Source organism: Athene noctua, chromosome 1, assembly GCF_965140245.1.
Source record: "Athene noctua chromosome 1, bAthNoc1.hap1.1, whole genome shotgun sequence".
NCBI lineage: Eukaryota > Metazoa > Chordata > Aves > Strigiformes > Strigidae > Athene > Athene noctua.
Window position 1 is genome coordinate 29,865,372 of NC_134037.1, and position 26,727 is coordinate 29,892,098.

Here is a 26,727-nt window from a genome sequence, read left to right on the forward strand (position 1 = left end):
TTGAACCAAGTGTTTATAACTGCTTACTTAAAACTGCTTTTCAGGGTCGTCAGTATAGCACATGAGTATGTTATGGTTGTGACTATTTCAATATATTAGTTCTTGAATGTTATTATGAGTTGAATGTTTTAAATATATTTTTTCTTTCATCTTCTTCAGCTGTGTCAGTAGTAATTTCCAGTTTATTTTCTAGGGGGTATTAGACGACCTACTGAGATAAGACTTAGTGAAGTTAATTCTCATTCTAAATGCAGTACATTTTAAAATCAATTTCAGTGTTTTCATATGCAGAAAAAATAGAAGTGTAGCAATTCCAGATACTTTTAAAATGCAAAACTTCGTGTAAAAATTTCACAATGCATCCTTAAATTTAGACACGAAGTATCTGTCTGAGGGACTGAACTTCAGCATTGCCATATACCTATTGCACTTACTAAGGTAGGGTATAAAGATCACTCAGATATATAAGGAGGAAGAAATTATCTGTGTAATGAGTGGAAGAAACTGAGGTAATATTTCAAGGTCAAGTGTATTGTACTTTATAAAGCTGTCACACCTCTGAAAAGCTACACTTTTGCTTTGCATGTTTTCTTCTCAATCTGTGCTTATTGTGTTGTATGGCTCTTGAATATGCAAGTAAATGGAGTTTGACATCACTGTGAAGAAAGTGATAGAAAGAAGGCACCTTTTGCCTGCTGCATCACTTGTACACTTACCAAATGAACTTTAATTAAAACCAAAACATGCTCAACCCTCTTTTTTATAGTTTAAACCCCAAGCTTCTCATAAGTGCTTATGAGTAAGACTCTCTTTTCTTCATTCACTTACTTTCAGTTCATGAAATACCATCCAACGAACATGTTAGAGTACAAGAGGAGGGTTATAACTTGGTATCATAGAGGAGCTGCAGCCAGTAAATAACTTCATTCTCTCCTATGTGTTCATATTATCTGTCCAGACACATAGTTAGACTGTTTGTCATAGCCCTAAATATCCACCCCTCATCTGTTTGCTGTGTTGCCAACATTGTCTGTATTGGGTTTTATTTTGTTGTTTAAACATCACCTTTAGGCACACTGTGTTTTCTTGTCATTCAGTTGCACACTGTTCCATACTAGAAAGAGACAAGTCTTATGGAAAATCATTGGGGAATCAGGGAACATCACAAAAATCCTCCTTCCTTTTCAGTGAGAATGTTGTACTCTTTCAGTGGAAATTCCTGAAGCATGAACATGCTGTTATTCCCGAAGTCTGTACTTTGACAGAAGATGCTGTAACTGAACTGTAAGAGATTTTTCTGTCTGTAATATTTTGGAGAATTTTTAAAGTCTCTTTGACGCCTGTACAGCTCCTGTCATTATAATTGAAGTAGACACTCAACTAGTAATTAATAAGGATGTTAGGTAACCATCTGGCAAAAATATTCCTGAGTTTTGTGTTTATGTAAAATAGATCAATAGTATCTGCAAAAATCAGCGTGAAAAGAGGAAAAGCAGAAGATTTACTGGTTCAAAGCAGCTGAATAGAAAGGGTGTAAGTGACCTATAAGACAGATCACACCACGTCCAGTCCAAATGTGCCCTGTTAATGGCTGGTAGCAGGTGCAAAAGGAGAGTATCTAGAGGATGGCAGATATGGGAGGATCTTTTCCTTCATTCACTTGTTTTTGGCAAAACCAAGAATAACTGTCTTCACAAAATGAATGCTTGATGATGGCTGGGTAAAGTGTCTTTCTGATAGTCACAGGGAAATTCTGTTTGATTCTTCTCAACACCAGAGCTAAGGGTGATGCTTCAGCATAGCAGTGGGTTCAACATTTAGCCAGACTTGCAGCCTTCATTTATCTTCTTATCTAGGGGTGATGGCCAGAATCAAATAAAACTAACAAGTTGGATTGCTTCAGTCTTAGTTTACTGATATCAAAGATGACACAGGCTTTTTAGGCTAGTACTATAATAGCCAAGGAAATTTTATGTGCAAGTGCTCTTCCTCATTCTTCAGAAACTAACTGAATTATGGATCTTCTAGGAGACATTTGAAGGGTTTTATTCAGTGTATACTGTTGGCATTGAAGTGGTTTTAATACAGAGGAAAGCTTTAAATATTTTTCTGACTTTTTAACTGAAACAGAATCCAGCAGCTCTTTGTGTGGATAATTACGTGGAGCAGGTTTGTCTGAACTGTGTTTCAGAGAAATAAGATACTCCTCAGATGACACATTATTGTCTGCTGATTTTGGCGCTTTTAACTTCTCTAAATGAGATGCTTTAATCAGAAATAGGGTTATGTAAACTCAATGCTTGGCAGCTCCCATTTTTAATACATAAAAATAAATGGGTTTGTTTAATATTTAAGATCACCAAAAAATATATGAGCATTACTTGAAAAAATAGCCTTACTGACCTTCCTTTAAGATAATAAAAGTAAATTTGGCTAGATTTTCCTGATCCATGGCAAATAGAACTTAAAAAATGTAGAGAAACCATTGATGCCACCATTGGCCATTTATTTTGCTTAGAATAAGAACTAAGATGAAGCAAAATTACATGTCTTTTTAAATAATACTCAAGTGATAATGCTCAGGACATGACAGCTACACTGGTAAAAGGCCTGTTGCAAGATGCAAGTTACATGAATGCAAGAGGCCTGAATTTGCACAAAAGCAAAAAATTAAATGTGTTCTTAAAAATGCAAATATTTAAGTAATATTATAATGAAAATTTTAACAGTACTGCTTTTTATATAGTGAAAATGTGAATGAATGCTACAGGAGTTTCATAAATTAAGGGGAAAAAAAAATATTTTTCTTTCTTGTAAGGAAACATCATCCCTAAACAAGTGTTAACAACTCATTCCGGCTCTGTCTGGGCTACTACAGGTCCTACTGTACATCCTCATGGCTAAGAAATTGAGATTTAATGAAGATTAAGTCTCTATGAATGCAAGAATCTTGCAGGTTTTGGGGGAGATAGGTGCAATTTAATTTCATTTTTCTTCTTGTGACATGTAGTAAAAGACCTCTAAACCACAACAAGATAGTCTGCTTGCTATTCTGGACATACAAATGATGAAGAGATACAGCTGCAAGAAGTTTTGTGTTTAAAACCAAATTATTCAATAAGATCAAAATGATATAGTATCTGTCTCCACCCTTCTGCTGATCATGATGGTGGCTTGTCATAGCTCCCTGATTAATAACCACTACAGTTTTAAATATAATTTCAAAATACTGCTAGGGTCATTCTAAATGATGAAAATAATTGGAATGTTGCTGAAGTGCTGACTGATAATTCAGACTAGATTGGCCTTTTGTGTTGGTCTTGCTGATTGTGATTGAATTTTTACTGGTAGCTTTTGCAGATAACTCTCCTATTTAATACAGTATTTTTATACAAAAATTAAATTGCTGTGTGTTGAAGTTAATAACTTCATCCTCCTTACTGTGAGGCAGAGATTGAGATAAGGCAGGAAAGGGGAAATGACCAGAAAGTGTCTAAGTAGTATCTGCATCATACTAATATTGACTACACTCGTCTTCTTCCTCCTTACATGACCTTAGACAATTACTTGGTAATGTAAGGCGCTTATTTCTAGTCCGGGGCACAAACACATGCCATTTGTAAACTTCAGAGGCATCCAGTTATGTGATGGCTTTTCAGTCCCTTGTACATGAGCTGGAGTTAACTGAACTAACATTTGTCCATTAAATTTTACCATTGTGCTAAACTCCCACCAGAAACAATAAGTGATTAATTTCTTTTTAAGTACGATACTTTAGAAGATGTCATTTGTAAGCAAATACAATACCATTTCATTAGCTGGCCATTATATCTCCCAAAGGGGCAGGCTTTATCACTACATCAAACTGAATTTAGTATCTTGTTCTCAAATGTCAGGTATAACATTTCTATTTCAGATCTTGTGATATTTGGCAGTTCAGGACAGAGGAGATGAAAGTACTGAGTCATGTATTTACTGATTTTGCTAGCACCTAGGACAGAAGTGCACTGCTAGAATGTCAGAATTCAGTGGGCCAGGATTTTTAATTAAAAAATAGAGAAAACTTGAGTGTTACAAATGTGAGTTGGGCAGCTTTTTACTGGGGAGTTTAGTACTTCTTAAGAAACAAACCACAAAAGAGAATAAAGGAATCTAATGTGAAAAGCCCTCTGAGAGACTCAAACTTTCAAAGTTTTGAATGGAAATCTTATAACATTGTTGTTGTTAGCTGGAATACATATAATATATAAATATCCAGGAAGAAATCTGGAATAATCTAAAAATGTTGTAATGAGACTGAAAGCATCTGGACCCTAAAACCAGCTTTCCTCCCCTCCTGTTTGTTTGTAATTGTACAAACAAGGCTGAGCTGGGCTTGCTTGCATGAGTCTGGGCTACTGCCATTCTTCCTGGCACAGACTGCTTTTTCCACCATCTTTTGTGGCACTGATAGGAGAGTTCATGGAGCCATTCTTGTCCCACATTCCCCACTGGAAGGCTTGGGAAATCACCTCATGACTTCTGCTGGACAACCAGAAGCCAGACCCAACATTGCCCCTCTGTTTGTGCTCAGCTAGGTGGCGAATAAAGAAAACAGGTCTCATTGCAGGTGAAAAAAATCTAATGCAGTCATGGCTTGATGGTGGAACAAGTCAAAAGGTCTCCCAGGATGGGGACTCAGTAGTCACAGATTAAAAAATAATTACAGCAAGAAACTGATAATGCAAGTATTTCTTGGGAACTTTCTCAACTTCTTTTATTAGGAGAAACTGCAGTATGTAAGACTAGCAGAGCACAGGAAGTCTTTACAAAATAATTTTCCCTAGCTAAAGCTTCTGACACTTGAAATGGTAAAAGGGCAGATATAGCTTAGCTCACAAAGCTGCTACATTTTAGTCAGAAGGCAAGGAAATATGGAGAGATTTAAAATAAGTAACAGGAATTCAACATTTGGGGACTGGATTATACTAGGCACATCAAGCCTGCTTTTTATTGCTCAGCTCAGTGTCTGAGCATTATAAATAAATAGACATGCAAGGTAATTTCTTCTGCTCTCTGCATGGCTCAGACCATTGTGCAGGTAATGAGAACAGTGTGAGATATAATCCTGGAATCCCATTGGGGAATGGTGGCTGTTGTGATGCTAAGGAAACTCCCACCTTCCTAATTACCTTTGGTCATCGGTCTCTATAACCTATGGAAAAAACCTTGCATCTTCATGTAGCCATACAGTCCTGTTAAATTTCAGGGCCTGGACACAAGAAATATTCATTTGACTTTCACCCATCATATGCTTGTTCATGTGTTTGTCCTGTTGCAGACACTGTGGACTTGCCCATATACCATAGGTCACCTGCAGTCAGTCAGAAGCATAAAGATTGAGGTCCATGGGCTGGGGATATCTTTAATATGTGGTCACAACATGGCAGAAACCTGATGAGAGCTTCATATGGAGTCACCAGCAAAGATGTGGGTTCAAATAAATCTTTCTAGCAAGACCACTTACATCTCTACTGCAGCCTAAACGAGCAGGTTTTCTTCTGTCATATGAGATAATGTGTGTATGTTGTCATGCTGTATGATTGGATGCAATGCTTTTTTATGTGCTCGGAATGAAAACAGTCTCCTTGGCTTCAGTGATGAACATGCAAACCTTCACACCACAGTTTTTAGCTTGGGCTAGGAGCCTCGACTCCCTGCATAGCACCTGGAGTCTTCAACAGTACACTCAACCCCAGAGACTTCTGAGTCATTAAAAAAACCTAAACTGTCCTGACATGGGGCCCTGAGTGCTGGCTTGCAATCATCTGTAGCATGAAATTTTTGGTATGGTACCTGGCATAGGTTTGGGTCAGGTGAGCTAGCACCCTTCCTGACAGTGCACAAGCCCAGCCTGTGGGAAAGCATGAGTTTGGGACCTAGCGTGTGATTTGAGATGTAGACACCCTTTCTGGCAGGTCTGATGTCTCTGGCACAAAACTTGATGGGATCAAGTTTTCCTTGTTTTATGAACAGTGAGTTGGCACTTGTCAGTGAGCTCAGCAATGTTCAGATGATGAAGTCCTTCACACACAAGCAGTCCTCTCCCTCTAGGGCAGTCCTGAAAGGTGATTGTGGACAGTCAAGGAAGCTCTCAACCAGCAAACGAGCCTTGCTCATTCATATTTGCATGGATAATTTGTCTTAAGAACAGTAATGACAGTAGAAATGACAGTAGAGTACTTGTTATCATATTATTTCCTTCCCAAAAAAGCTATTTTTGGAAGCTAATGTGCAGCTCAGACTGATGGTCCATGCTGGCACACTCTGATTTTAGTTGAAGGATTTATCCTTTGTATTCCCACATCCTCCTGTCTTTTTCAGTTTTACCTAATGAGAATGCTCTTGTAGCTAAAGGCAGGAAGAAATCTGTCACGTACACAGCTCTCCCTCTAACATGACTCCCCCCTCTCTTTGTCTTGCTCTCTCTCCATTAATTGGGCTAGAGAGAAAACACTTAGCAATCTCTCTTCCTCTTTCCCCTCATTAGGCTAACGATGACATATTCTTTTTCCAGAGTGTCTTTAGGAGCACACTATAGCAGCCGCTGTTCATTAACACTGGAGGAAGCAAAAACTGGTGGCTTGATCCTGAATTTATGTAGATGCATGTAAATGAGAAGACATTTCCTTGAAATCAGATGTAATACAGCAGTGAAAAATCAATGGAGAGAGATCAGAATCTGGCTCAGTGGTCTTTTGAGCCTCTGTAAGTGCTTATGTTTCTAATGAAGGCAGGCCTCAGGTACAATGATACAAACAGATAAACCTCAGGCTTTTTGCCTTTTTCAGTCCTTTATGATATATTTTACCTGACTTTGTGTGTCAGTTTTCCAGTTTGGTTTTCTCGCTTTTATCTATATACTGACAAAGCCACGTGCAACAAATGCAACATTTTTTTCATACACATGAAAATGGAACTTTTATTTCTTTCCTTTTCCCCAACATCCCTACTTTTTCTTTACTTCTTTTGCTTTTTGTCCTTCTTTCTGCCCTTCTTTCTTTACTTTGGAAAAAGGTACTAATGAGCCTTAGTGACCTCTCTATACTTCAGTTACTACTGCTAATTGCAATCAAATATCACCTATTTTTTACTTTTTTTTATCACCATCAAAACATTCTGAAATCCTACATTCACATTACTGACCTATATTACATTTCTCTATAGAGCTAAAAAAAAAGTTCAATGTGATAATTAACCCACAAACAATATAGGTTTCTGTACACCAAAGGAAAACTAGTTTTAATTGCTGATTTGGACAAAGCAGGCTGAGTTGAAGTAGAAACTGTATTTAATATTCAACAGAGTGAGTGGAAAGATGGGTAAATGCAAAATAGATACATTCAAGAGTCATTGCCTACAACTCATTTAACAGGATTATTAAGAAACCAAAGTTCCTGAACATTTGAAGCCCGAGTTTTAATGTGTCTATTGACTTCCATCAGAGGTGATTAAATACCTTAAGGTACTGGTTAACAAAGCCTCATATTATGTCTGAGATTGAGACAAATATTATGACCTTCATACAAAAGAATAAACTGAGGCACAAAGGAGTAAAGTGGCTACTGGAAGTCCACAGAATGACAATTGCATCTAAAATAAACTAAAATTGCAAAAAGCTTGGATGAGACTGGAGACCCATGTGGGTCATGTGTGGCTTCTCTTTTACATCAGCCTTTGGTTTCATCCCCTTTGGTCTTCTTCCATCCCAAGCCTAAGTCCACAAGGTCTTCTGTTGGCCAGCATCAGTGGGCAGGCTTCAGTGTCCCTGAGATGTGTCTAACCCTCTGTACAGAGGCATCACTTCCAGAGCTATGCCACAGAAGTGCACAAGCTCATAGAATTTACAGGCAAGTAAAGTGCCAGGACTTGACTGTGTTCCTTTGAAATATGTGCAAAATTAAGTGAAGGAATTGCTCAGCCCAGTGTCTCACACAGCAGAGCTTGCAAGGCAGCCTCCATGCTGATTCAATCACTGGTCTCTCTGCTGAGACTGTCAACAAAGGTGCCAATTACTGCCAGTTCTGATGATGATTTTCATGATGTCGACACCTGTCCACTATGAACTGGACTGTGACCACTATCACATTTCCCATTAGATGCTGAACAGCTGTCAGGTGGTAGCAGGGTTGAATGATGTATTAGCTTCTGTGCACATCAGTAAATCAGACAGGCTGTATTATCTCTAAACTGCCTTTCATGTCAAATTACTTTAATCTCTCTTTAATAATGCAACTGACTTCGTTCCTTTGATTTTAGAGTGTTTTCTAGCTCATGGATTATTTATTCATATAATATCAAGTAACATTGTGTGACAGAACAAAACAAATTCATATGCAAGTATAACCAGATTTTGAGCTGCAGGCACAAAAAGCACACTTGCAAAAATGTACTTACACAGCCTTTTAACAGCATTTGGAGGTATAAATTGCATAATTATAAACCTATCTGACTTCCTGCACAATTCCAGCTTGATGGACACAAAGACCTGTACAAAGGAGTGTTTGCAACAGACATGTACAGGTGTTTAATGTGTGCAGATTTGAATACAATGCATCAGTTCACTTTGGAGCACAAAAGGAGCTTTCTTTTTATATGCAGATGTAAAATAGGTAGGTAGGTATACATGTGCAGAGATCTGACCGGAAGACCATCATACATGGAGGACTTAGTGACTCGCACAGCAATTACCCCAAACAGGCACAGGCCTTCACTGTGCTGCTCACACATGACGTTCAGGTCTTTCTTGTACTCTGTGCACATCCTCTGGTCACAGGATAAACTTAGCTGGCTAATTGTAATGAAGCAGCCTGTGGGTAGCTGCCACAGATAGTACCACCTGCGGGTCCTTGCCTTTCTCTAAACCAGTAGCAACACATTCTCACTTGCATATCTGTCTTGTTTGACAGTAAAAATGATAAATGGAGTTATTTTCTTTTAGGAAAATCTTACAGGAGCTCAGAAGACTGAAATATTGGGTAACCTTTACATGGACAGGATCTGCACAGGATGCTGTGCCCTGCTTGGAGGCCCATTTGATGGTGCATAACTCCAGATTCCCAGCATCTGAAGGGCTGTAAGATTATCTGTGCTAACCTCTATTCATAATTTTAGTTGCAGTAGATGGTATTTTAAGCAATATTTCACAGTGTCTCAGTGTCCTTCTTACTGAGATTACAAAAAACCAGCACCTCCTGGTGCAAAATCATGTGTGGAAATGTGTACATTGCATGTGGTCTGCTGTGTTTTGATGTCTTTCTTTTGTGATCTAGCTTCAGTATGACACCTTTCCCATCAACCACATCCTTTTTTTCATCTGCTGTTAATTTAATGAACATAATTCACAGAGGATTACATGATCTTTTTCTTTGAGAAGTTCTCACGGGTTCACAGGTCCAACATTTTACTTTCAACTTTTACTCTTCACCTTCCTTATTAAAGAAAGACTTCATGGAAATGCCCAACCACTACAGGATTTCTCAAAGATAAGTGATGAAAGGAGTTGACTCTTAAAGTTTAACTTCAAACTGGTGCATTGGTTCATAAGATGTACTTGCATATTTTGGTAATTTTTCAAAAAAGAATGCCTGTGATCGCCTAGTGGAAAAAAATCCATTTTATGAAATAGCTAAATAAGGCTGCATAATGTGTTCAAGGTGTTCCCCATGTTAAATAGTGTGTGACACAGTAGCAGCCTTTTGCATAATCATGAGCAAACTGAAAAGAGTGTAACAAACCCCACTGTCTTCATCTGATATATTGGACTCACTCTCTGAGAAATCCTGGACTTGTTTGTGTGACTACATGTAGAGTCTACCCCTCAATAACCCCAATTCTCTACTCAGCTGTTCCCTAACCATGATCTTTTAAAAAATGGATACAACAGCATTTTTTTTTTTCATAGTAACAGAATTCTTAGCAATTCAAGTTATAAAAATTCATGGATTTCTATTGTGAATAATAATTAGGAACTGAAAATAGTTTTGTTTATTATTTTCTGTAGGCTGCATACTCAATGGCTGATACGTCTGGTTGGGAAAAAGTGAAGAGCTATTTGTAGTCATTTCAGTTTCAAGGACTATTAGCTAAACCACAAGCAACTTGATAGAAACTTGTATCTAGTGGATTTTTTTTTTAGACACATGGATAACAATTTCTGTAGGCATTTATGAAACGAACATTCATTAAGGATTTTTGTCTGTAGTTTTGCAAAACCTTTGAAGTTTCAGAATAGGTTGCACATTGTCAATACATTTAAAAAGCTATCCAACTTTATAGTTGCAAAAGAAAGGATGAAAAAAACATTTACAATCTCCAGTGGAAAATAAAATCACCTACAGAAAAGAAAAAAACAAGTGTATGTATATATATATATACACACACACACACATGTATTTATATTCACTCAAGACACTGGAAAAATATTTTGGACGTGTTCGTTTTCTCTCTCTTGACCAAAGCAGAACAGCTTTTCTCAGCAAGATGCTGCATGTAATGTACCATGGAGAATTTTTTTTTCAAATGTATTCCCTAGATGGTGTGGAAGAAAGAGGTTTGATATGATTTCTACTTGTGAGCTTGTGCAAAACTGTGTAGGTCAACTTCAGCCAGCAATACTTCAAGACATATCTTTTGGAATAATATAAAGTATTTTCTTTAATATTTATGAATCTCTTTAATATATAACTTGTTACATTCTTTTGTAAAAGCAGACTTCTTGTATCTCCTATACAAGAAACTAATACAGGTGCACACCATATAATAATTTTTTGATTTTTAACCATAGCATTTGTTCACTTTTCATAATGAGATTTAACATGAGGACCCTGATGGTGTATTTTAGTGTTAAAATACAACATCAATTTCCAGGTGTTTGTTTTCTCTCCTTAGACCTATAAAGTAAGAGGAAGAGTCTTTATGCAGATAATGATTTAAGGAAGCAAATTGTGACAATTCCTTATATTAATCATACTGTTAACAACCTACAGGATATACTACAAATTCCTTTGCCTTCAAAAAGTTCCATACCTTCAGGGTCTCTCCAAAGCAGGACACATGCAGTGTGTTGTGTGTTGGAATACATTATCTCTGTTCTTAGATCTATTCAAACAGAAGCTGAAAAATCTACATTTTAAGCAGCACTGATGCACTACATTAGTTGTTGCAGTTCAACACAGTCAACATTTGACAAAACTCATTGCACTGTGTACTTTCTGTTAAAATGTCTTCCCATCATTAAGACTAAAAAATATTAATGGAAACTGGGTCATTTAAGCAGGAAAATGTGTTATAAAGGACCTGAAACAAATAGCATGTGTGTTGGCTCTTTGGTTAGCTTAGGTTTTTGAAATCTACAGGATCAAGAACCTGAAAATTAAAAAAGGGGATTTACTCTATATAGCTTCATCATCTTGTTACAATCTTTCTCATAAGAAAGGAAGAAGGAACCTTGTGCCATTTTCAGTTCTTGTTTAGTATCTTCTTCACAGAAAAATGCTGACAGGATATTAAACTCATCTGTTCTTTTGGATAATAAGGATGTAATGTACCATTCTGACCTTTCCAAATGTTGTGTTTCAAATTGCTGTTCATTAGATTTTTTTTTCTTGATTAAGTCTCACTAACCTGTAGAAACAGAATGGAATAAGACCTAGTCAAGACATAGCATATCAAGCATGATCAAAATAAAATGACACATTTGTATCACTCAAGGTCTATAACAGATATTAACACTTTTTGTGGTATATTATTGTGTTCACTGATAACAAAGAAGCTAAAATGTTGTTTATTTAAATTTTTCTCATGACAATTAGGAGTCTCAAGCTGAAGATCTATTTGGTTCAGAGTTTTATTATTTGAATAAGAAAGACTCAATTTCTGGCATCTGTAGAAAAGTTTCAGAGATTAAGTCATAAGAGAACTGTATTATGATCCTCAAATGGATATGTAATTAAATGATGAAATATATATGACTGAGGGCTACATTCTGTTAATCTTATTCATCTTTGTTGATTTACAGATTCTTAAATTCAGAAACAGATATTAAGGGCAGAATAAACCATATATTACTATCTAGTCTAACCTCCTGCGTGGTCCCAAAATTTTCTCTATCAGTCTCTGTAGCTTCTCTATGAGATGTAGCATACTTTTCAGAAGGACACAGATTGCTCCAATAGTTAAAAGCTCCCATTGATTTGGTGGAGGGGGGACAGAATGGAATTCTTGGCTCCAGCTAATTATACATTCCTTACTCCTAAATTAGAGAGTGCTTCATTGTCAGAAATCCTTTTTGTCTGTAGGTACCTGGAGGCTGTAGTCAAGCTACTTCTCAGTCTTCTCTTGATTCAATTATTAGATAGAGTTTCTTTTGTGTTTCATTGTTGGCACATTTCCCCTAAATTTTGTTCATTTCAGAGCTCTTTTCTGTACATCTTTTTGATTTTCAACATCCTTTTCGACAAACCATAATGGTACATGGCTTTCCAGTAAAATTTTCACAAATGTTGTGAACAAATAGCTCTGTGCCAATTTCTGGATATTATTTACTTATTTACTCTTACAAGGATTATATTCGTCTTGAAATAGCATCCTACTCATAGTTCATATACAATTTATTATCTACAGTGACACTGTGTCCTTCTCCAAATTATTATTTTTTCTGGTTAACTAAGGATTAAAACACACAAACCCTGAAATAAACTATTAATCAAAACAAAAAATAAGACACAAGCTGTCCGTTTGTCTACAACTTTAAAAAAGTCAATACCCTGCTCACTTGTGTTCACAGTTTTGTTTTGCTGTCTATAAATGTGTGTATTAATGGGACTTTAAACTGGAAGTTTAACACTTTAGGCTGGTTTCCACTTTCTTTTCTACAACGAAGTGGTTATGCCTATAGTTGACCTCTAACCAGGAGAACTGCCCAGCACTGGGACTGATGTTACAGAATTATATATACACTTGGTGGTGATAAAATGACTGTTAATGGTGCTCCTGAGAGAGAATAACTCAACACTGGTGTCAATGTTATGAACACCTCCTAAGAGACTGCACTATCTGTCAGAGCAATTTGTTAATTGTTTACTTTTTCTGTCTCTGTAGATCAGTAAGCATTTTAAAAGCAGTAGTTAGGAATCTTTGTATTAGCACTTATTAAACCAAAAGATACAACAGGAAAAATATATTGATGTAACAGAGGAAACCTCCTAGTCTGGGCAGTGAATTTCTTTTAAGTGGTGTGTATCACACTCACAAGTATTAAGAGATGAACATGACAGGTAAAAATTTACATGATTCTCTGTAGGAAAAGATAGTATCATCAAGAAGAGCACTAGCCTAAAATTCCGTATATAACACACTTCCTTAGATACATTTTTTCCTGAGTCTGAACATTAGTGTTAATGAAAAACACATTTCCCTAGAAAAGAACCAGAATTCCAAGTAGTTTTAGCTGCAGGTTATAGTAATTGCTTTTGCCATATTGCTGGGTCCTGGGATCAGGGAAGTCAGCAATCAGGAAGGGTTTACAACGAAACTAGATACTGTATTAACTATTTTCTCACTTTCAATTCATATAGATAGCTCAGAAAAAGGAAGGAGCAAAGCCAAAGCAAGTTAAGATCCTTTCAGAGATCTGCATATAGATGCACATGTGGGTAGCCAAGCACATGCACACATCTATAGTGGCCAAAATGTGAATTTACAACATTTTCCAGTGTTTACATATTTGAAATAGCAGTATGGCATATCACCATAGACTGTCCTGTTCTGCCTGGGGATGCTTTCAAAGGCATTCTCACTGGAGGCACTAAAGACTACGGGTGTGAACTAATTACCATAGTCTTGACTCAAGTAACCAGGCAAACCAGGAAAACCCTCTTTCTTAAACTGCAATCCTTGGCATGCCTTCCTAACAGGGCAGTATATGGAAAAGACTGGAACTCCATGGCACTGTGCATGGCTACTTTGCCTATCTACATGGAAACTGGTATCTGTTTAAGTATCATGAATGTTTTGTTCTGAGCTGTTATAAAACCAGATTACCATAAAATGGAGCCATATGGCTCTTCCTCTTCTCAGAATGAGATTGATGGCAGCTAACCTACTTTGAAGTGCTACATGGAAAACTACCCAAATGCATCCTATTAACAACAGGACTAGGTATTTTTGTCTTTTGCCTAATATTAAGCCTACATAAACTTCAGCATCATTGATTTTATGTTTTGTTTTCAAGGGACTGTGAAAAAAGAGCCTGGAGAACAGCAAATGAACAAATACCATTCAAAATGAGAGGGAAAAAAAAGTGAAGTCTAATTAAACAAACATGAACACCTGAGATATGGTATTTTGACAGCATTAACGAGTGACAGCTTAATTTTTCAGGGATTCTGTCTTCTAGTTAGAAAAATACAATTTAGGTAGAAAGCTGAGCCTTCTTGGCAAGCCCTTGAAGAAAGGACAGGGGTTTTACGTGACAGGAGATATTATTGTGTTTTTAAAATATTTTTGTGTGCTCCTGAATATTTTACCAGTAAGCCAAACCCAAGAAAACTAATGTAATATTATAAATGGATTGTAACATTAGGGTTTTTCTTCTTTTTCCTTTATTTTTCCCCCTTCTGCTTTTTTTTTTTTTTTTTTTTTTTTTTTTAGAAAAGTCGAACAGTTTTCTCAAAGAATTAAGTAGCTCAGCCTCTTTTCATAAGACATGAACTATACATGTATTCTACAGCTTCCAGCTTCCCTGGTAGCTGCAAGACTTTTACATAATAAATTCTGGTTTGAAGTCAGACACCAAGGAAGTTTCTTCAGACTCAGTTCTCCAAATATCACTTTATGCTTGCTTGTCAAGCTATTAGATCCTTGTATTTATTTTTATTTAATGAAAATGCTTGCCTTTTTCATAGGCAATGAAGTAGTCCATAATCACTGAACCATTTTGAAAAAAGACAAATCTTTTAATTACTGCAGGGTGTTTCTTAACCTTGCAGTACTTGTCAAAGTGGCATGCAGGTATATCTTGTGAATACAGGTAGTCGAACTGCACAATGATGAAGTAAACTTGGCTACATAAAATACAAATTATTTAAAATTTACAGGTACATTTGTGATTCTAAGAATATTCTTTGTAGGTTTTTCACCAAAAAATGAGGCTTTAATATTCACAAGTAAAAACACAAACAACAAAAAGAAAGGTGACAAACCCTAAACAGACCCTACTAATGGTGGCTGTGATTGTCTATATTTTGCCTTTTTGAGAAATCAGAAAAAATTCTCTTTTTTGTGCAAGAAGTACAAATATCACTCTACAAAAGAGACTCACCCAATGTTTGGGATGCTCTTTCCCAGTATTGTTGCTGGCACAGAAAATCTCTCAAATCAGAAATCAAAGTTATTTTTTTCACCCATGTTTGTGTCTTGCTTGCATGTCACAGTCCAAGGGATGGAATATTGATATGTGCACACATAGACAGCTGGAGCAGCATCCTCGACTCTTACATTCATTTCATGGCTACGATTAAAGACGTTCAGGTCTTATTTTTCTGGCCTTGCTCCAGGTGAATAAATAACTCAGTGTGCCAAAATCTGGAAAGACCTGAATCATACGACAGTAGAATAATAAAATCAAGGATCAAATTTACTACTGTACAAACTATAAACACAAATGCACTGTACTATGTCAATTCTAGTGTCAAGGCAACATCCATAATGCGATTTTATATTGGTTTCTAATACCTTTCTGGTAAGAGTAAGGGTGCAGAAAAACTAGATTTCTCCTGAATGATATCAGTATATGGGTTATTTCAAATTATGGACATTAAAAGTCCTAACCACTGGAAATAGCTTTTTCTCCTGTTGGAGACACAGGATAGATCCCCATGACCTGAAATTTATACAGCTTATTATTTAACATGGAAAGAACTACTTTCCTTTACACCAGGGTTAAAGCTTAGTCCGGTAAAATTACACTCTATTTTGTAAAGGGAAATAGGTGAATATTGACACTAGGATTCAGGGCGTGTTTTTTATAATGGCTAGAATTTTGGATTTCTTATGACAGAGAAGGAATTAAAGCAAATCCTACATATTTGCATACACAAAAAGTAATTATTTTGATAATTCTGAAGTTGTAAGGAAATTGTAATGCAGAAATGTAAAATTTAATATGTAACCCAACAACAATTTGAAAAACTTCATTTCTTCTTACAGAGTATAATGAAATCTAATATGTCCAGAAATTAATACAACATGAAAATAGAGCATGAAAAGGACTTACTAAAACAATTAAAATTGCACTTATTGGTAGTTTAATGATTTTAATTTTTATTGGTTTGTAGCATTTTCAAAGCATCAACGTCTGCATCAAAGCAGTATGTGGACTGTCTTCCCTGAAACTTATTCAGAGTTAATTCCTAGCTGAATAGATTTGTGGAATAAAAAAAAATTGAGTGGACACCAAATACCTGTGATGAATGTGTGTAAAGCTAGGCAGAATGCAGTGGAAATGTGACTGTTTCGCTGTCATCTTGCCAAAGGCAATGCCCAGTGACCACCTCAGGCTCCAAAATGTTGCTGGTTCAGAGAGGTCACTGCTGGCTTCAATTTAGTTACCAATCCATTACTTTTAGGCACAGAGGCTGCAGAAAACCCCCTCACAGGCAGGTTGACCTGGAGCACTTGGTTCCTTATCTTCCTGCTACGGAGCTGGAGGAGCTCCAACAACTTTTAGAGCCCCTAGCATGAGGCTGGGAGAGTGGCAAGGGAAGAGGAAGACTGGAAGCCCCGAAACCCCAGTAAATGCTTGATTATGGATTGTCCTACTGTGATCCATACAGCCTAAAAACCACAGCACCAAACAGAATGGGTAGGACTTACAACATCACTGCTTGTGCCCCAGGTCCTGAGCACCAATACCTGCAACCCAGGCAGTACTTTCCTCACCCTTCCCCAACTTCAGTGCTCTCCACTAGCTCTGTATTTAATCTCTTCAAGAAAAAAACCCTGTCCAGAAATAAACTATTCTGGAAAAGGATTTCAAATTTAATTCCCTCAGCATTAGAGTTTAAGCAGTTTGTGGCTCATTGTTATAGTTTTAGTTGATACAATGGATTATTCCGTGTATCTGCATTCTGTATACCATATATATGCACTGAAAATACAACAGACAGCAGTTCCAGGTCTGTGCTAAAACACTTAACAGTTATTAAACAGTTTCTTTCTGGTGCAGTGGAATGCTAAAACTTTATGTATGTAAAAATCAAATAGATTTCAGTGACATTACACATAAGCTTACGTTTTATACTTCCTCAACTTTTTGCTGTATCAGATCCATCTACTCTTTTAAAGGGGTAAAATAAATATCCTTTATTTCTCTGTTTCTTAAGAATATCGAATCTCAGTTGCTTCACACTGCACCATATGTATAGCACTGAATTGAAGACTTGATTTGAAACCTCATGAACTCAGTGACCTTCACTGAGGGTTTGGATCGGCTTGAATTTGATCACCGCTGTCCTTTGTGGTCAGTATGGCAAAAAGCCACTGCGTTTCCATTCCTGGATAAAGAATGCTAGTCATGTACATAACACTGAAAGTGAAAAAAAATGTACTGGGAGGTCAATGACAAAGAATGAGGCTTTCCATTTTTTGTTAATCCAAACATTTGTGTTTCTGATTTAGGGATTATGGCTCAGCAGATGCTAATTGTTTACATTTCAGAAAATGGTACCTCTGGTACATATGAAGGGCTCATCCTGAAGTGAGTCTGCTTGATCTATATAAATATTTGGAGGTTGTGTGCTACTTTAATAGAATTAATAAAAATCATTGAGATTTTTATTGGTACACAGACTACACTCCATAAAACACTATTGAACTGACATGATGTAGCCCATTTATTACTTCTTCTGTACTCTTATATTTAGCACAATATAATTTTAAAGACTAATCTTACAACCTATACACCTATGATTAAACCCACTGAGGTGAATCAGTTTTCTCATTACTATAGTAAGGTATGACTTGGATTTTTTTAAAATTCTTTTACTTTCTTTGTCAGTCTGATACTGGGACTTCCTTACAGATATCTTGGAGTTGTACATAGTTACTGAGAGTACTGGAAGAGAAAGAAACATCTCAGAAACCACAACAGGCAATTATTCATAAAGGATGATGATTTAATGACATCTTGTATAGCTTATAGTAAGTCAACACTGCGGTTTCAGTAAAAAGCTTAAATGGGTTCTCATTTTTTTTTTTTTCAGCATTATTACATTTATCACTCTTTTATCTGTCCTTTACTTAGATCAGGATCATTCAGGTCTTTTTAAGTGTATGCCTAAATATATTATTGTTTACTCTTCTGCTGCCCTTTACTCTCCCTTTGTCCATGATAGAATCAGTTTGTTGTCCCTTGTGCTGGTTTTGGCTGGGGTGGAGTTAATTTTCTTCACAGGAGCTAGTATGGGACTATGTTTTGGATTTGTGCTGAAAACAGTCTTGATAATACAGTTTTCATTACCGCTGAGCAGTGCTTACAGAGAGTCAAGGCCTTTTCTGCTTCTCAGCCCACCCCACCTGTGAGTGGGCTGGGGGTGCACAAGGAGTTGGGAGGGGACACAACTGGGACAGCTGACCCCAACTGACCAAAGGGATATTCCATACCATGTGATGTCACACTCAGCATGTAAAGCTGGGGGAAAGAGAAGGAAGTGGGGGATGTTCAGAGTTACAGCGTTTGTCTTCTGAAGTAACTGTTATATGAGACGTAGCCCTGCTGTCCTAGAGAGGGCTGAACACCTGCCTGCCCATGGGAAGCACTGATTGAACTCCTTGCTTTGCTTTGCTTGCATGCGCAGCTTTTGTTTTACTTATTACACTGTCTTTATCTCAACCCATAAGTTTTCTCAGTTTTAGCCTTCTGATTCTCTCCCCTACACCAACTGGAGGATAGTGAGCCAGCAGCTGTGTGGTGCTTAGTTGCCAGCTGGAGTTAAACCACAACAGTCCTTTTCCAGATTCTCACAGAGAACTAGTTGGGACAACCAGTTACCATGTGATGGAAATACCTGCCCTTTTGTTGATAGGACAGGCAAATGCAGTATTACACTGAGGTATGTGTACCTCTGAAGCATATACATTACATTCTTTAAGTTAATTATTTTCCACAGTATTGTTACACTTAGCTCATTCTGTCAGCTGAATCCACAGATATTGGGCTGAGCTGAATGCTTGCCTACAGTTCACAAATATTTACAAAATAAATGTTTACTAAAAAAGATATCTATGAGAATGCTAAAAATATTACAATATTACAGAAAATATTTCTGTGGTACAGAGAGAGTAGAAATGATGTGAAAGAAACCTGGAGCATAAGAACATTAGACACAGGTAACATTCTTCTATCCAATTCAAATATCCTTTTTCTAGTGTTGTCATTATATGATGCATTAGAAGAGGCTGCAAAAGTCTCACAGTCCTCGTACCCTGTTCTGTGATGATGTGCAGAGATATAATTCTCTCTGATTTCATAGACAATGTTTACAGTACCTAAGTAATGAAAATGCTTTCCACTCAACTATCAATTAAAAAAACAGTCATTACAAAAAGTCTTGCTCTCTGTATTGTGTCATTATTGTCACACCTTAAAAATCTCTATGGACAAAGATCAACTGTGAGAAGATAAGAAGTTGGATGAAATTCTGATAAAAAGCAGTGGGAATTGGAAAGTCATATTAGAAGATTAATATTTCACCATCTTGGTATTCATATAAAAATTGATGCTGAATATACTTTAATTAAAATATAAGAATATGTCTGAAAGTGAAATGTCAAAACAGAAAGTACATAAAAATACAAGTAGGATAGATCTGAAAAGACAGTTAAGAAATTTCGGAGATAATGTTAAAGTAGGGAACTAAGAAATACATTGGTATGCCAACATGCATTTTGACAAAATGCAGAACAATGTACTTCAGGAATCTGGGTAATAATAGATATTCCTTGATTTTAAATTAATTGAATTCATGGAAAATATATAGAAGTCACTGTGTCCACCCCAATAGAAACAGCTGCTCAATGTATAACAGATGTCCAAGAAACAGCAAATAGCTGAATGTGAAGTGCAATTAGAATATTTAGATGTTTGAATCTTCTTCTAAAATACTTGAAAAATTGTAGTGGTTAAAATGTCAGGGCTCCCTATCGATGAAAATCTTATTATTCATTTAATTTAGAAACAAAAAAACCCAAAAGAGTTCAGAGAAAAAACATTTTTTTTTAAATATAAAATGAACTAGAACAAGCCCCCTTAAAGGGGGCCTACAGGAGAGATGGGGAGTGAATCTTTATCAGGGAATAACAGTTTTAAACTGAAAGAGCGTAGATTCAGATTATATATAAGGAAGAAATTCTTCCCTGTGAGGGTGGTGAGACACTGGCACAGGTTGTCCAGAGAAGCTGTGGCTGCCCCCTCCCTGGCAGTGTTCAAGGCCAGGTTGGACGGGGCTTTGAGCAACCTGGGCTAGTGGAAGGTGTCCCTGCCCATGGCAGGGGGACTGGAACTAGGTGATCTTTAAAGTCCCTTCCAACCCAAACTGTTCTATGTTTCTATGAATTCACTAAGACAAATTATTAGTAAGAACTGAACTAAAACTCTTCTAATACACATCACAAATATGGGTTTATGGTCAATGGCCCATAAAGCCATAGTTCTGGTGAAAGCACATCTCCCTAGACCCAAAAAAGAATGAACACACTAAATTGCACTTAAATATTCTAGAGGAACCCTATATTGAACTCTCTTCTGTACATTTAACATAGTGAAAAATTCTGAAGTGATGTGGCATTTTATTTTTAAAAAATGTAGAATGTAAATCCTTATTATTTAAGGTAAAAATGAGCCATCAAATTCCTGAGACTGGGGAGGAACTTTCTCTGTTGGCACAGTTATTCCTCCTGGGGAACCCATCACTATTGGGCAACTGTTACAAGTGTCTGATATTCCTGTTTTCAGCTAGCTCAGGTTTGGTCCTTGGTTGTCCAACAGGTCATCTCTGCCTGGGTACATCCCTCCATCTGGAAGAGGTCCTCTGTTTATCAGTGTAATTGCTTATTTTGTCAAATCCACTATGCTAAAGTGGAACATGAAGCTACAGTGCACTCACAGCACACATGGTATTTAACCTCTGCTTCACTTCCAGGGAGATGCTGGTGGTTCATGCTGATGACTTTATTTTTTCACCCTTATAAGGGTATAATTATGACCTGGGTTATTTTTTTATTTATATAAATGCCAATAATTTGTTGATTGTTTTATTATTCTGGAAAATTATGCATATATTACCAGCCCCTACATAACCATTGTTTAAAAAGAAACAAAGAAGTGAAAAGCTAGATTCATGTAGACATGATGTTAAAACTACAGAACGTAAAATCTGTGTCTGATTCCTGTGTTATCATCTGCCTTTCTGCTCTGGTCTGGGCATAGGAGCTTTTCAGACGCTATTCCAAGTCATCCTTTCAAGGATGTGTCATCACCTGATTTTACAGGAACTGATACTCATAGAGCCTTTATGGGTAGTTTCTAAGCAAGGACTGTTAAGATCCACACTGTATCCCTTGTCCCTTGCCTGAGTCTTAGTTGGCTATACTAGGCAATACTCAAATTCACTGCTTTTTATTTTTCAGAGAAAAACATCTTCTATCTTCTTGTGCTTTGTTTGCAGGAATCACTGTCCTAACTGAAGTCTGTGAACTTGTAATTATCTTCAGAAAGTCCTTTATTTCACCATCTAAGTTTTATTTCTTAAAATATCAAGTATAGAAGCACCTTAGGGGAGACATTCAGAGCACACAAATACATCTGTGGAGATGTATACTGAATATTACTTTACAAGAAGATGAATGCATGTGGAATGGACCTCCAGCTCGGATTAGGATTGTAAACATTACCTATTCATACCATAGTATTCATTCTATTGCCCCAAAAGACTGCTAATTTTAACTTGCAAAAGCCTACCTTCACCAACATTCTTTTAATATATCTATGTGCAAGTGGTTATCAAAGGTAGGGTAACAGAAAGGACAGAAAACTGCAGCTGAAGTACTCTTACACTGTGTGGAAGATAGGCATTTCAGAAGAGTATCTGAAAGACAAAACTGGGTTTACTCTTCCAGTAGAGGGAAAGTCATATCCCAAATGAGATCTTGAAGAAAAATAAATTACTTCTTTAATGGCTCATCCACTGTGTAATACCGAAGACTTTGGAACTGCATATGTTCAGTTAGTGCCCAGTTTTAGAAATTTCTGCATAGTGAAATTCAGAATAGACAGTTTCAAAGTCAGCAGACATCTCATGTATTATCCATGCATTACCAGAAAGACAGAAGGAAAGCAAGAAAGGTGACAAGACTAATTGGAATAAGAAATGTTAGCAAACTGATGAAGACCATGATGGGAGAGGAAAGTCTCTTTCACTAGGCTAGAAAGTAGAAGGGAAAAGCTGGTAAAAATAAACACCTTTTTCTGTGATCAGAAGAGGCTGCACTTCTCATGTGGGACATTGGAAAAATAATTCCGACTTTCCCAAATAGCAGAAGAAATAAAAGCAGAATTATGTTATTGCTGGGATAAATGAAGGGGTATCTTTTATGCAAAAGCTTGGATCACTCCGTGTAATTGGCATCCCATCTGATTTGTTAAATTCAAAGGTTTGCAGACAATACATGGAAACAATTGCCCCTGCTCTTCTCAGGGTGTCTAGAAAGAAATGAAATACATTCTGTTGGGACTATGTTGAATTTTTAGCCCTGCCAGCTCAGCACAGCTATCACAGCCCTCAGAGGATAATTTGGATATGCACAGTGACACCATCTGTATGCATTTATTTTGCTTCGATATAATAGGCTATTACTCTCTATGGACACTGTCCATACTTTGTTATCCCAAGAGCTCCCAGGGAAAGAACTGATATTCTGTCCAGTTTCTAGCAGCAATAATTTGCTGCAGCACCATCTTGCTTTGCTTCAGCTGTGTTGGCCATTCTTAGAGCTCATGCTTAGCAGAGAATGAAACATGTGTTTCACCACAACCATGTTCAAGTTCAGAAAAAAAAAGGTGGTTGGGTTTTTTCCCTCATTTCACAGAGTGAGTCTAAGATACGATTTATTCTTCTGGGAAATTTGTACAAAAGTACAAATACACAAATGGAGTACCAACAGACTTGACGATTTATTCCAGTGGTGCATCTAAACAATACTTGGGCAACAATTCAGAAGACATAATAAGAGAAAGGGTCAACTGAAGAAAAGTATGAAGGATAGAAGGTTGTGGATGTACAAGGGGAAAAAATTTCTGGCCTGCAGAAACATCAATAGTATTGATGAGGCATAAATCAAAAAGTAGCCACTTGAACTTCAGGCTGAGGTTACCGGACTGGTAATTAGAAAATTATCTTTTTACTTCTAAGTGGATTACCACTGATTGGAAGTCATCAAGGGACAAAAATATGGTGTTCAAGATGCCTTTTTTTTTTTTTTTTTTTTTTAAATAAGTCACATTTCGAGGAAAGCTGTAATTTGAAATGCAACATTTATTGTTACTTTTCAAGGCAGTGCTAGAAGAAAATCACTCTGTATCTTCCTCAATAGCTTTTATATTAGCAAATCCTCATATTTTCAAGTGCAAAATTACTGTGATAGCAAAAGAGAAGGGGTTCTTTTAATTTGCTTTGCTGTTTTGAACAGCTAGTGACCTGCAAAACCTGGATAATAACCATTGGTTTATTCATTCACTAGAAGGCTTTAGTGAAGCAGTTATATCTCTGCTTCTACAGGAGTGATAACTGCCTGGAGTTGTGAAATTTGGTGATTACTTCAGATGTTAAGAATAAACAGTGGCACCTCTGACGTGCCTTATATATCCTAACAAAAGATGTAAAAGTTGTTGGATTGCATAATATTCATGACTAACCTGGAGCAGATTTATAATCCTGTTCCGTGGGAATAACAGAATGAATGGTAAGCAGTTAATAGGATTAGACCCACTGTACAGAGGTGTGAAGCATAAAGCCATAGTTAATGACTTGTGATCTCTCTCTCCCTGTCCCCATCAATACAGCTTCTTTATTCCTCTTTGGTCTATGTAATTCATGTTTATTCTTCTCATCCAGTGTGTTGGTTTAAGCCCTGCTGGAACCAGAGAGCACGTTGCCGTTGCCCCTCCCCCACCCTCAGCCGGCCGGGCTGGCAGTGAGGCACAAACCCCGGGTTAAAATAAGAAGAAATTTAATACAACAGTGTGATGAACAATCTGAACAACAACAGTGGCAATGATAACAAGAATAAACAGTAATAAGAGTGAACAAGACAAACGATATACAGAGAAATACCGCAGATGGTCAGGGAACAAAGCCCATCTGTGAGTCCCGCCACCAAAAAGCCAAAGAGAAAGTAAAATCGAAGTTTCCTGGCTCTGGACCTGACGTCAGCATGGTATGAATAATCCGGCTGGAGATCCCTTCCGCCTCTCTCCCTGCTGGGGAAACTTAACCCTATCCTAGTTGAACCAGGACATGCAGCAGCACATGGCCTTGTTTAAGTATTCAGTCTTTTACTTACAAACTTAGATGATAGTGACATTACTTCTTCTAAACAGCAATGAAATGTATTATACATGTGTGAATAAAATTAAAAATATTACTCTGAAATGTTACCTCAGCCCACTAAAAATGTATATGTAAATTCAATTTAATTTCCACATCTTTGTTTCAAGCATCTCAACAGAAGAGGTGATGCTGAGACCAGGGTATTCTTTTAGCATGTTTACTCCGTCATCTGATATTCTCTGATTTCTAACATCTGCATCATGGCCTAACATCACACAGAAAAAAATGCAATGTTCTTTCCTCAACTGAGTCACTTGCATGATATTTCAAGGTGTCTAATAAACCAAGATATTATTTCATTATACAAATATCAACCTCTGGAACTTATCTCCTATTTGAAGTGACAACAGAAAGGGTTTAAATGTTTCTTACACTAAAAAAATCTCAAATCGATTATTTTGATTAGAACAAGACTGACACCAAACTCTTGATGAATAAATAGCATATCCACTGTTACTGAATAAAGAGTTGCATATCTAAAGAGAAGGAATTGAACTTCATACTTATATTGATAAGTATTGTTTTAAAGACAGTACCACTTTATTAAATCATATTATAGCTTATTCAATATATTGCAATATGTTTAAAAAAGCCTAAGGTTAGAAATAGCTTTCCTCTAGCTGATGAAACTCCAGAAAATACACTGAGAGATATTTTGAAGTTATTTTTTTCTGTCTTCCAGATTCTAAGAGTTATAAAATAACCTGTAACTGGAGGAAAGCAAAACAGAGGTCAGTTCAACCTGTACAACTTGAAACCAGTAACTGAAGTCTGCATGGACACTTAGTAGAGTTGACAACCATCTGGAGTTAATCTAGCAACAGTGTGTTAGATTTAGCTATTCTTCTTCTAACTGGGAAAAATTCTCATATTATTCAAATTGCTATCACACTCTCGGCACTAGTGCAATAAATTGTTGATTTTAAACCCATGAGAATTTACTCCAGTAAATTGCTGTCTATGACTTGTCACACTGTTTTGTCAATGTCTTCTAAGCATAATATTACTTGGTGTGAGGAATTATCATAATTTAAGTATTAGGAATTGCATCATGGCCTTGGTGGTATCTTTAAAAAGTAGAGTTTTTTTCTGGCAATCCTCTTGTTTTCTTTGTTACTGTCCAAAGGAAAAAAGTTCCTTCCTTTCCCAAACCTTGGAATCTGCAATGCACATGGTTCAATCAAAGGACATCAACTTTGCTTACAGGGATGGAAATGAAGATGGCAGTACAGTATCTTAATGTTTTCTGAGAGAAATTGGATTTTGCACTTCAGGAAAATATTTCAACTCTATAGGAACTCCAGATATGGAGGTCTATGGTAAGAGTTTTGCATACAGTGAAAGTCTTTCTGTTACGTATACTCCACTCATCATCTGGAGACAAATTCAGAAAGGACTGTGTTGAATTTGGCTGAAAGTTTGAGTACAGAGGAAGGAGGGATGATCAAGGCCACACGCTGCCCAGATTAATGGTTGGCAATCTGCTTGTGGACCTGCCAAATGTAACTACGTGAGGTCTTCTAAAAGCAGGAAGTGGATTTGATACCAAAGACTGCACACAGGCAGCGGCTCTTTACTCAGGGCTTATGTAAGTGCATATATATATATATATATAAATCATGACAGAAGTTCCTAGTTAAAAGCAGCGAGTCACCAACTCTCCTGCTGAACTATGTGTGTCTCCAGAGATCCTTATTCAATTATTAATGCATCTGCTACTAATTTCATCAGGCAGAGTGTGAATTTGTCTTTCCACATCGAGCTCTAAGGGAAGTTTGTAAGAAATATAGAACTTGTCAGCACACGAGAGTCAACACATTACTGCTGTGCTGCAGCCATTTATAACGAAACTAAAATGAGCACTCACTTGTTTGGCATTAATTTAATGTCCCACTTAGCTCCTATCAGACATAAATAGCTGCTTCATCCATTTAAGCATTTTTGTTCGTGCACATAATGAAGTACTCTGTACCTGTCAAGTAAGCAGAATTCATAACTGAAATAAGAAATGGATGAGGAAATT